This window comes from Anabrus simplex, chromosome 4 (genome assembly GCF_040414725.1).
Source record: "Anabrus simplex isolate iqAnaSimp1 chromosome 4, ASM4041472v1, whole genome shotgun sequence".
Lineage (NCBI taxonomy): Eukaryota > Metazoa > Arthropoda > Insecta > Orthoptera > Tettigoniidae > Anabrus > Anabrus simplex.
In genome coordinates this window covers 348134615-348147176 of record NC_090268.1, presented here as the reverse complement: position 1 = coordinate 348147176, position 12562 = coordinate 348134615, and the positions used below count along the sequence as shown (strand labels likewise).

The following is a 12562-nucleotide window of genomic DNA, read 5'->3' as shown; positions in this document are numbered from 1 at the left end:
AGCGGCCGTGGCCTTAGGTACAGCCTCAGCATTTGCCTGGTGTGAAAATGGGAAACCACGGAAAACCATCTTCAGGGCTGCCAGCAGTGGGGTTCAAAACCTTCTATCTCCCTGATGCGAGCTCACAGCTGCGCGCTCCTAACCGCACGGCCAACTCGCGCGGTATTTTTACCCTTCGGTTTATTGACTTGGCTTGTATAACCTAAAACTTAGGCTAAGTTGGATAATATTTTAAACACCTACATCACTATTTTCACCTGTGTGCAATTATGGTATTTATTTCATTAATATTATGATAATTATTATTATAATTGAGCATTGTTAACTTATAAGACCCCAACAAACAAGCATTGGTTTTGTGTAGAGTTATACATTTGTTAAATTCACGTTGTTTCCCTTCATGATGTACACGCCTATTCTTTGTTACATTATAGAGTATTTAGATATAGCCTAAATTTCTTTACCAATTAAGCTCATTAATAAAGACATACATAACTGTCCCATGCCAAGATATATTGGTAGAATTAGAGCTGTCAAAATGGTTCATAACCCCTTTGATTTATTATCTTGACATGGATCACCCAAAACATAGGTTAGGTTTGGAGAATACTTTAATAATCAGCATTATTTAATGCACTGTTCATTACTTTCATATTCCAAGATGTAATTGAAGCATTTAAATAAAGCATCATACATTAAAATTTAAAGTTTTACCACTAGAACAGCGGACATGGAAAAGTGATTTGAAAATTCAAACAAATTCATCTTACGTTAAAATCTTCAAAAAAATAAACTGTAGACTTTCCCGATATATCACCAGCATTTCTCCGGCTCGCCAAAATCCATTTCTCCCTAGTTTTAGCGTCTTTGGAACATGTATAAACAATTTGTTTGGCATGGTATGCGATGTGCTATTGCACATCGGAACTCTACACCATTTATAAGTTTTCTGCCTCACTGTCTGCGCAGGATTCATTTTAAGTCTAAAATATACCACTCAGATTATTATCCGATGTATAGACCTCGAATTTAATCATACTAGACACTAACGTAAAGTAGAAATACGCGAAGTGTATCCTGCTTCTCACAGCGCACTATGTGTTATTTCGTCTGCTAATTCAGTCAACCTGTACGATGACGTCAGACCAATGAGATCGCGTACTTGCGTGACGTGACATTTTCGTAGATTTTTATCATGTTTGGAGTTATTATTTGTACATTCTGATCACATTTTTGAATTCTGCATGAAATTTTGAATCAGATTAGCATATTTTTAATTAAAACCCCGGATCATGCATGTTCCCTATTTCTCCTTACTTCCACAGCCATTTCTAACTCTATTTCTTTCCAGTCTGCACCTCCTTCTTAGTCTCTTTATTTCTCTATTATAATAAGGTGGGTCTTTACGATTCCTTACCACCCTTAATGGTACAAACCTGTTTTCGCATTCCTCAACAATTTCTTTAAAGCCATCCCAGAGTCTGTTTACATTTATATTTACCGTTTTCCACCGATCATAGCTACGTTTTAGAAACTGCTAATAATGGAAAAAAAGAAGGAAAGAAAACTTTCACTATGGATGAGAAAGTTTGAATATTAGAAAAGGTTGATTCGTACCGCGAAACACGTGTTTCACTGGCATGCGAATTGCAGCTTCCTGTATCCACGCTGAATACAATTGTGAAAAACAGAGGAAGCATTACATCAAGTGCTTCAGAATGCGGACCAAACTCCAAGAAAATGAAGTATGCGTTATGCTGCAAATACGAGAAAATGGAAAAAAATTGTAAAAAGTTGGTTTGAAACTTCAAGAGCCGCAGGCATTCCAATTGATGGTGTACTGTTAAGGGTAGAGGCGCTTAAAGTGGCAAACATTCTTGGCATTGAAAATTTCAGCGCGTCCAATGGTTGGATCGACCAATTTAAGAAAAGGTATAACCTAACCTATAAAACTATTTATGGGGAATCTAATGCAGTTAGTGTTGAAACTGAGGAAGAATGAATTGATAGAAGATTGCAGGAGCTGACCAAGGATTACGAACCCAGGAACATTTTTAACCTAGATGAAACTGGACTGTTTTTCAGTGTGTTGCCCAGCAAGACTTTGGCATTCAAAGGAGATAAATACCATGGTGGGAAACACAGCAAGATGAGGCTCACAGTGATGTTGGGAGCCAATGCTGATGGCTCTGAGAAGCTCCACCCCTATGTGATAGAGAAATCTAAAAAGCCTCGTTGCTTCAAGAATGTGCGATGATTACCTACTGCCTACAATGCCAACTATAAAGCTTGGATGACCTCAGATCTTTTCTGACAGCAGTTAATTGCTCTGGATTAAAAATGGGTGCGCAAAATAGGAAGATCCTTCTTTTCATTGACCGTTGTCCTGCACATCGCATGGATGTTAATTTCAAGAATGTGCAGTTAAAATTTCTGCCTGGTAACTGCACAAGCAAACTACAACCTATGGATTTAGGGGTTATTCACTCCTTTAAGTCACTTTATAGGAAGAACTTGGTGCAGCGAATTTTATTCCTTACGGATGCTGGAAAGGATCCATCATCATTCAAAGTTTCAATCCTGGATGCGCTTCATTTCATTGCAAAGTTTTGGAAAGCTGTGAAGCCGACTACCATCTCAAATTGTTTCTTGAAAGCAGGACTTTTCAAGAATCATGCCGAATCTCAGCTGCCAGAATAATAATAATAAGACGAAGACCTGCTACTTGATGTATGGAGAATGCTGCAGTCAGACTGCTCTACTGAAGATTTTCTTCGGGTAGATGATTCTGTGATCACTGCAGAGGAAAGAAATGTGGAGGAGTTACCGTATTTACTTGTGTATTAGACCCCCCCTGGCATTTAGAGAGGAAGAAAATGAAAAAAATAAATCTCGCCTGTAAAGACCCCCCAACGTAATTCGTCAGAGAACGACGAAGATTCTGCTTCGAAGCGGGTACAAGTCTTATTGCAGCTCTGATAACATCGCACAAATTTGTTAATAGTTTCGTCCGTACGACCTACGCAATGAAAACGCGTTGAATCCGCGCATTGCAAGCATGCATCAGTCATGCTATATGTCTGTGTTTTGTAGTTAATAATGTCTGCCAGCGTAATGGTTAGCACAATTAGTTGCTGTTTTCGGGGGTCTGACTTCGATTCCCAGTACTGTACTACCAGAGATTTACGAATGGCAGGAAGGTTGATATGCGGTAAAAGCGGTACATGTAACTCCCCTCCACTGGGGGTGTGTCTAAAAAGATCTGTATCACCTTGGGCTGAGGAAACGAGTTTACTTTAGTTGAGAAATATTCGCGGTTGTTGCTATTTATACAGCAGGCAAGATCATTAACAAAGTGGTCATTTAATATCTCATAACTCGGGCCAATATAGGTATATATTTGGAGTGAAGTATGTTTAAAATGTGATAAAAGCTATCCAATTAAAACGATTATTTTACTCTCCAACGTACCTAACAAATAATAATAAATTTATGTCCCCACGTACTTTAAATGATTTTCGGAGATGCCAAACAAAACATACTAGGGTATGCGTTAATAAAAAAAAGAGAAAACGAACGTACGAAATTAAACATTATGATAATAAAACGCATTAATGCCACACCTGTAGATATCTCCATAAATGTGGTATATTTTCCTGTTATTTATTTTTATTTTTTTTCCGTCGAACTTTTGGCACTATCAGGGCGATAATATACCTAACCTAAACAATGTGGTCTGTCTTGTCTCAAGGACAGCTGTTTACACAAATCCTGATGTGATAAATGTAGAGAACAAGCATGAAATGTACTTTAAAATAGGGTCTGTGTTTCAACAGCCACAGTTATCAAAATGTTTCCAGTTACTATGTGTTACATTCGGAAGTACAACTCGTAACATATGCTAGTTATCTGCTAATTGCTTTACGTCGCACCGACACAGATAGGTCTTATGGCACGCTAGTTATCAGCTGATGGTTTGGCACATTTCTCTTATATGATCCTTGGTTTGGCATGCCTTCTACAGCACAGCTTTATTCGGAAGGAGTGGCTTCTGCTACATATACACCAACTGGGAATAGATTTACACTGTTTAGACTCTATAGTCTGGAACAAAATTGTTTTTAAAAGGTTCAAAAAGACGGGACTTCGTATGCTCTTGATTGCAGTGCATGGCTCAAAGAGAATGAAGCATGGCTCAAAGAGAATGAAGCATGGCTGATGCGACTGGTGAGAGATAGCAGTGAAGATGACGTCACTTAGAATGCCGACACGCCGGTAGCAAGGCAGGGAAGTTGGCGCAAGGCAATAATTCATATGAAAGCACCGGCGGTGAATGAAAGCAGTGATCAGGTTTACTGTGTGCTAGGCCTACTGCTGAACTGATAAATGACTGACCATCAAGGTCTTTTGTATCAATATTTAATTATGATAACATGATACCCTTATCCCTTTCTTCTAAGGGATCGAGTATGAAGTGAGACGAATCTTCGTAGCAAGTTTTTATGCCCTTCCTGACGTCAGTCTCACCAGAGGAATTAATGAGATGTAACAAATGACGTGATATGAGTATCTAAAACAGACTAATATGTACCGTTGGCCTAAAAGTTGTGTTCACCGTTTATTGTCTTTTTACGTTTAGAAATACTGCCTTCCAATGAAAATAGCCAGTATAACTTAAATACGTTCTAAGTCTGTTAAATAATAGTACATATAGAATGTTTACACGTACAATTTATAGCTCTTCATAACCTAGAAGCCATGTGTTCGCTGCACAAAATTTTGAGGTTATCGCAAATTGGACCCCCCTTTACTATTTTTGGCTGTAAAAGTGGAAAAAAAAAAGGGGTCTAATACACGAGTAAATACGGTAGTTGCTGAGCAAACAGTAGCCGAGTCTCCTACCAGTGACAGTGATGAAGCAGAGGAAGACAGTGAAGTGATGCCTACCAGTTCTGATGCAAGTGCAGCAGTGGATGTTTTACGCAGGTATCTTTCATCTGTAGAGGGGGGTGAAAATAATTTTCATAACCTTTATGAGTTTGGAAAACAAATAGAGGTCATAAGAAATAAGACGTGTAAACAGAGATCGATTCTGGACTATTTTGGTAGGAGGCAGTGATTGTGTAGTTTTCCATCTGAAATACATTTGTGTTAATGTTGTAAATACAGGTACAATAGTAGCAATTAAAATGTTTCATTCAGAGAAAATATTGCATCTTAGATATTCTATAGCCATTCTAAGAAAGTAACTACTGTAATAAAATAATATATTACACAAATTTTTAACTACCTACCGGTAACCTTCTCCTGGGCAAAGGATGAGCAGTTAATACAGTACAGTAATTAACTTACACGGACCTTTATTTGAGTTAAGTACAGTAAATCGATTGAGATTGAAATACTCTATCAATTAATAATATGCATTTGTGTAACATTCACCTCATTTTCCAGAGCACTTTTATATACACCTGTACAGGTTGTTTTCTACGATTTACACTTTCCCCCCTTTTACACCAATATTCCTTGGTCCCTTCAAAAGTGTAAAAGAGGGGTAATACTGTATTATAGTTTTTAATAGTTCAATGATACAGTAGAGTCTTATTTTTTTCAAAAGTTTACTTTACTGAATAAGTGACTGTGTTGGTGAAGTGAAAAATCCATCTCTTGGACCATGAACTGGATTTAATATTTTGTATTATAACAGACAATCAAGTAGGTTTGTACGCAAATAATTTATAATGCTGTAGATTACTCTAATTACCCTTAGCAATCTACAAGAAATTTACTATACTTTCCACATCATATTAGCTGTGAAGGACATACATCACAGAATAAGAGAGCTATTTACTTTACGTTGCACCGACACAGATAGGTCTTATAGCGACGATGGGAGAGGAAAGGCCTAGGAATGGGAAGGAAGCGGCCGTGGCCTTAATTAGAGTACAGCCCCCAGCATTTGCCTGGTGTGAAAATGGAAGACCATCTTCAGGGCTGCCGACAGTGGGGATCGAACCCACTATCTCCCGGATGCAAGCTCACAGCTGCGCGCTCCTAACTGTACGGCCAACTCATCCGGTCAGAGTAAGAGAAAGAAAGAATTTTTTTAAAATATAAGACAGCATGAAGTGAGAAGATATTCCCTCAGCTGCTCTTCCAATCTATTTTTCCTTTCCCAATTCAGTATGAACAATATTAATTGTTTCATTCTCATCACATAAAACATTAATAGTTTTCACAAATGTTAACATAATTAAATGCCAAATGAGGGAAGCAATTCAACAAGAAGTAGAGTGGAAGTCTCAGGTAAAAGTAGGCTATAATTTTGCCTATGCATTGAGTCAGCTGTGCCAAGATGTTATTTGGTGCCCGTTTACACTACTTCCAATCTCAAGTGCATACTCTGACTTTCCACCACCTTTCTATAAATCGCAAAGATTTTTAGAATAAATACCCACCTAATATAATGCATGCAACTAACGTGCTTATTATTTATATTACGCTGCAGTTACTATTTTTCAAATTTCTATCCTTTTCTTTCCCCAAATTTCCTAAAACTATTGGTCAAAGCTTCACTGTAATTTATATAATTAACTTTCCATAAAGAACGAACAATTATTACACTGCAGTAAATATAGTTAAGAAATAATATACCTTGAGAATGCAGCATTGGATGTCCACTGGGTCATGGATCTCCAATTACCAGCAGCCCACTAGAAGAGAAAGTGAAAAATTAGCTACATATTCACTGATGAAATAAATGGTTAGAAAGGATGAATATGACATGGGAAGAAAACTGGAAGTGTACAGAAAAGACTGTTAAATGAAGTTCTCAGAATTCAGAGGCTGCTAACAAGAGAACTATTTGGGTTAGACCAGACTGACTACAATGAAACTTGGTAGGAGATAAAGAAACCATAAACTTAATGGTAACAATCATTCTGCTTAACATATGAATTACAACACAGTAGAGATTTCCACCTATTCAATACTAAGATATATTTACAATATTTTCATTACATGGGACTAGTTTCATCCCTCCTCAGGGTCATCATCAGCCGTAATAAAACATACACAATGTATGGCGAAATCCTAAAACATGTTTTTTAATGGTAAGAATCTTATAGATATATAATTTACAATATGAAGTGTGGTTGAAATGTTGAAAATGAAAATGAGAGATATTACGTGTGATGCAGGTGAGTAATAATTAATACAAGTAAATAATCCATACTAAGAAGTCTGGAATAAAAGTACCTACAAATACGGTGGTCTGTGTTGTAAAATTTACACACTCATGGAATTCAGTAAGTCCTGGTAATAATGAACACAATGTAAAATGACACATATAAAAATATACAACTATGTACAATGTCTGGGTAGTGAAATGTGATACTATCTAGATGCAGAGTCGACTTTAAACTATATCAGCTTAAGCAGAGAATTTGGCAGTTGGTGTATTAAGTGACCAAGCCATGTTAATGGGCTGCATTGTTGACTGTTTGAGTTGTGCAGAATGTGAAGCTATTTTTGAATTCTTGTTAAGAAGAAATTTATTGGTGGAATTCTCAGTTCATAGCGAAAACCAAATTGGACCTCGTGCTGCGGTGTGTGTAGTTTAGCTGATAGTGTATGTGTCATTTTACATTGTGTTCATTATTACCAGCACCTACTGAATTACATGAGTGTGTAAATTTTACAACAAAGAGCACCTTATTTGTACTTTTATTCCAGACTACTTAGTATGTATTACTTACTTGTATTAATTATTACTCACCTGCATCACATGTAATATCTCTCATTTTCATTTGCAACATTTCAACCACACTTCATATTGTAAATTATGTATCTATAAGATTCTTACCGTTAAAAAACATGTTTTAGGTTTTCACCATACATTGTATATGTTTTATTATGACTGATGATGACCCCAAGGAGGGTTGAAACTAGTCCCATGTAATCTGAATATTGTAAATATATCTTAGTATTGAATAGGTGGAAATTTCTACTGTGTTATAATTTATATTTTATTCTCAGTTCAATACAGACCAACAACATGAAATTCATAACCCTTGATAATCATTCTGCTGTAAAATTATATTTATGTACGTGATGGGAGATCTTAATGCCCAGGTTGGGATTGATGAAGTGGTATAAGGAAATGTGATCAGGCCCAACAGATTTGGAAACAGGAACAGAGAAGACAATGTCTCCTAGAATTCTGTCTGAAGAATAGTCTCATCATTAAGAAACCTATTTCAGGAAACAACCCAGCCATACACAAGGGTGGATCAAATAAAAATGAGAACTGAAAATCCACAGCCTGTTTCCAGTCATTCGACCGGTTTAGGAATGGAATGAAGCCCCCATCTAGCGGTGAGGATAGGAATTGTGCCAGGTGCCGAAGTGTCACACTCCTCTGGGGCAATGATTAATGAATGACAGATGAAATGATACTGGAGAGTGTTGCTGGAATGAATTATGACAGGGAAAACCGGAGTACCCGGAGAAAAACCTGTCCCGCCTTCGCTTTGTCCAGCACGAATCGCACATGGAGTGACCGGGATTTCAACCACAGAATCCAGCGGTGAGAGGACGGCGCGCTGCCGCCTGAGCCACAGAGGCTCAAAAAAAAAAGAGAATTCATTTTTTAAATTTACTGAATCAACCAAAAAAATACACATATAGAGATCACTTTTCTAAACTGTGTCCTGACATCAATACACATTTCCTCCATCGGATTGGTAAGTTTTTGATGCCGTCCTGATAGAAAGAAGAAAGACGTGTGCGGAGCCAGTTGTGCACGAACTCTTCCACACTTGCATCATCATCACCAACATCAATCCACTGCCCTCCTAGGTTTTGTTTGAGTGGTCCAAACAAATGGTAGTCGCAGGGCGATAAATCTGGACTGTATGGAGGGTGTTTCAGAGGTATCCAGTGAATTTTCTCCATTTTCCCCCGTGTTAAAGTAGCAGTATGCGGCCTAGCATTGTCATGGAGAAGAATGTTGTTTCGGATTGGTTGACGGTGTCACTTGTTGCGATATGCAGCTTTTGCTTCATCCAAAAGACGACAGTAATAGGCTGCATTAATTGTCCTTTGTTCATTAAGAAAATCCACCAGCAAAACACCTGTGGAGTCCCACAAAACAGTTGCAAGCACCTTTCCAGCTGACAGGCGTGTTTTGGCCTTGACCGTACCTGCTCCGTCTCCGCTGCCACTCCATGCTTGCTTGCTTTGACTCTGGGGTGTAATGATGCACCAAAGTTTCATCACAAGGCACAATATGATGCAAGAAATCCTCTCCTTCCTCCTCGTAGTGACACAGGAGTCTCCGACAAACTTTCTGGCGTAAATTTTTTTGTTCCTGGTTGAGGAGACGAGGAATCCACCTGGCAGAAAATTTTCTGAAATGGAGTTCATCTCAGATGATGGTTTGAACACTTCCGCAACTTGTTCCTATGACTAAAACAATTTGCGAAATTTTTATTCGCTGATCTTCACCAATAATGTTACGAATGGCAACAATGTTGTCTGTAGTGATGCTGGTCTGCAGTCTTCTATCATGAGGTTCATTTTCCACAGCTTCTCTTCCTGCCACAAACTTTTTAGCCCACTCATACACTCGAGTCTGCAAAAGTGTTTCTTCCCCAAACTATATGTGGAGCAGTCTTAAAATTTTGGAAGGTTTGGTGCCCTCTTCTGCAAGAAATTTGATAATGATGCATTGCGCAACAGACATGTGCACCTCTTGCTCACTCATGGCGTACTGAAGCAGCCCAACTCTTCACACTCGTTCGTGCGCAAACACCTTCTCCAGATGCCCCCACCAACATCCTGGCAAAGCCCCGCCTCAGAATTATTATTATTATTATTATTATTATTATTATTAACAGCAGCAGTACATTCATATTCCCGTTTATATTTGATCCGCCTTCGTAAATCACGAGATATAACTGAGACGGACAACAGAACCTTGATCGATTATATTATCTTGGATAAAGATTCAGGAACCTACATCACAGATGTGAAAGTTTTCTGAGGGGAAACCTGGAGAGTGATCACAGGCTTCTAACTGCCACTCTCAGGAATTTTCCAACTGAAGGTGAGAATGAGGCGTAAACCAAACGTAAATATCTGAGAACTTGAAAAATCTCAGAAATGGGAAAAATTTCAGGAGAAGGGTCTGTGAACATTTACCATAATATGAAACTGGAAACTGGACAAGAAGAATGGATCACATTTAACAAAGCACTGCTGCCAATGGGAGTAATGGAGAAACTAGCACCAAATTCAGACAGAAGGAATCCCCCTGGTGGAACAACTCTGTTCAGAATGCCTTAAAGGAATGGGACAAGGAGAACCAGAAAGGTGCTGGAAAGAATGAAGACAAGCTTAGAGAATTAAATTCAAAAAATACAGAGCCTGAGAATTAAATCAGACTTCACGGAAATGTTGGAAGAAGACAGTATATGTAATAAGAAGCTGCTATACAGTATGGTGAACAGAAGAAATATATATGCTCCAATAAAAGCCAAATTGGACTACTGTGTGAAACAAAAGAGAAGTGATGAAGTGTTTCTTCCAGCTGTACTGTGGAAAAGGCCTGTTACAAAAGGAACAGAAGAAGTCAGAAAATGAGGACAGAAGTGGAGTAAGTGAACCTCTGCTGACTCTGAATAGCACAGGTATAGGCAAATCACCAGACTTCGATGAAGTAAGTGCAGACATGATTAAAGTTGTTGGAATTCATGGATTTCAGTGGCTATTCTGGGTAATGAACACTATCTGAAAAGAAGGAAAATCCCAGCTGATTTAACAAAGAGTATTACAGTTCCTCTCTTCAAAGAAGGAAGAAGATGAAAATGTGGCATTTTTAGAGAAATCACACTCCTGTCTCACGGACTTAAGTTGATGGAAAAAATTATTGAAAAGCCTTTAAGAGACTTCAGTGAACCTCAGTTCGAGGAGGAACAATATGGTTTTAGAGGTAACCGAACAATACACTTCATATTTGTTGCTGTTAGGTTGATTGTGGAAAAAACATCAGCAGAAAGGAAGAGATATCATGTTTATCTTCCTATAGAAAAGAGTTATGACAGTATGCCTAGAAACAAATCATGAGAATGTCTAACAAAGAAAAATATACCAGGGTCTCTAATCAGCAAAACCACTGCCAGAGCTGTGTTTAGATAGAAGAGGGTTGCTCAGACTGGTTTGTAACATGTAAAGGAGTGCAACAAGGCAGTGCACTGTCTCCTTTGCTGTCCATCTCTGTAATAGACAAAACCATGACGAAGTGAAACAAAAGAATAGCAACATTAATTTTAAGGCATTATGTGGTGATGCACTGAAGAAGAACAACAACAATGGAAGTTAGACATCTGGAACCACCAATTCAAAGTTTGGCCTAAAAATGAGTCACACGAAAACAGATGTTATGCCAGTTAGAAAGCAAAGGCTATACATTAACATCAAGTTGGATGGAGTGAACCTACAAGGAACTGACCACTTCAAGCACCTTGGTAGTATTGTAACCAGAGATAGCTGATACCCTGTGGAAATCACCAACAGGGTTCAAAAAGAAAATTTTACAACCAAGTCCGGCCCCTTCTCTGGGACAACTGAATCCCTTTAAGAATCAAGATAATTCTTTATCAGGGTTACTTCATACCAATAGCAGCATCACATAGCTTTGAAACATGTACTGTCAACAGCAGAGATAATAGCAGACTCCGACCCACAGAAATGATCTGTCAAGAGATTCAAACGAAACAACCTCTCTGTAAAAACATAACCAAAACAAAGTTTAAATTGTTTAGGGACTTAAAGAGAATGGAGTAGAGTTGCAAAATAATGATTTGAAAAAGATCTAGAATGCGGGAGACCTAAAGGCCAACCAAGGAAAATATGGATATCCCAAATAAAGCAGGGCTTGGAAGGAACAAGCAAGGAATGGAGCCAAGAAGGAGAAGAAGAAGTGCACCTGGATGGACAGAGATGAAGAGTGCTTTTACACCATTCCCAGGCAACTGGAGATGGCTGAATGATGATGATGATGATGATGACTACTTAAAGAATAGTAATTTGGTCCTACAGTTCTAAACGTAATGTGTAAGAAGGTTTCGATTGAAATGAAACCTGGATGGTCAATGAAGACATCAGAACAAACTGCATGCCTACTGTTACTTAAGCTGTCCACAGCATGACAAAATGAGTGTTTCTGAAAAGATTATGATAATAGCATGCATATTTATATATGGATGGCATCAAGATTTAATATTACAGTAAAACCTTGATTCTCTATTTTTGGAAAGACCATGGAAAAACCTGCACAATATGGAACAACAGGTAATTCAGGAATTAATAAACACCATCAACGATCTGGCTGGACATCACAATATTGAAATATGTTTAATTATAATCTTATAAAAACTCCTAAATACATTCAATAAGTTAAAAACTTCATCACATTCCTGTGAAAACTTCTCCATTCTATGAATTCTGTTTTAGATCATGTACTCCTCCTTCAAGACTGAATTCATATCATTCAGCAATTTCT

General features: G+C 38.0%; 1 protein-coding gene across 5 annotated transcripts in view; it reads right to left on the bottom strand.

Moving 5' to 3' along the window:
* Prp4k (Pre-mRNA processing factor 4 kinase) overlaps positions 1-12562 on the bottom strand; it is a 355103-nt gene that overhangs the window by 56599 nt on the left and 285942 nt on the right. For all 5 annotated transcript variants that reach the window (XR_010859850.2, XR_010859849.2, XR_010859851.2 and 2 more), the window contains one exon: positions 6652-6710. The gene's annotated coding sequence lies outside the window, so the exon portion shown is untranslated. The remainder of the gene's footprint in view (positions 1-6651; positions 6711-12562) is intronic.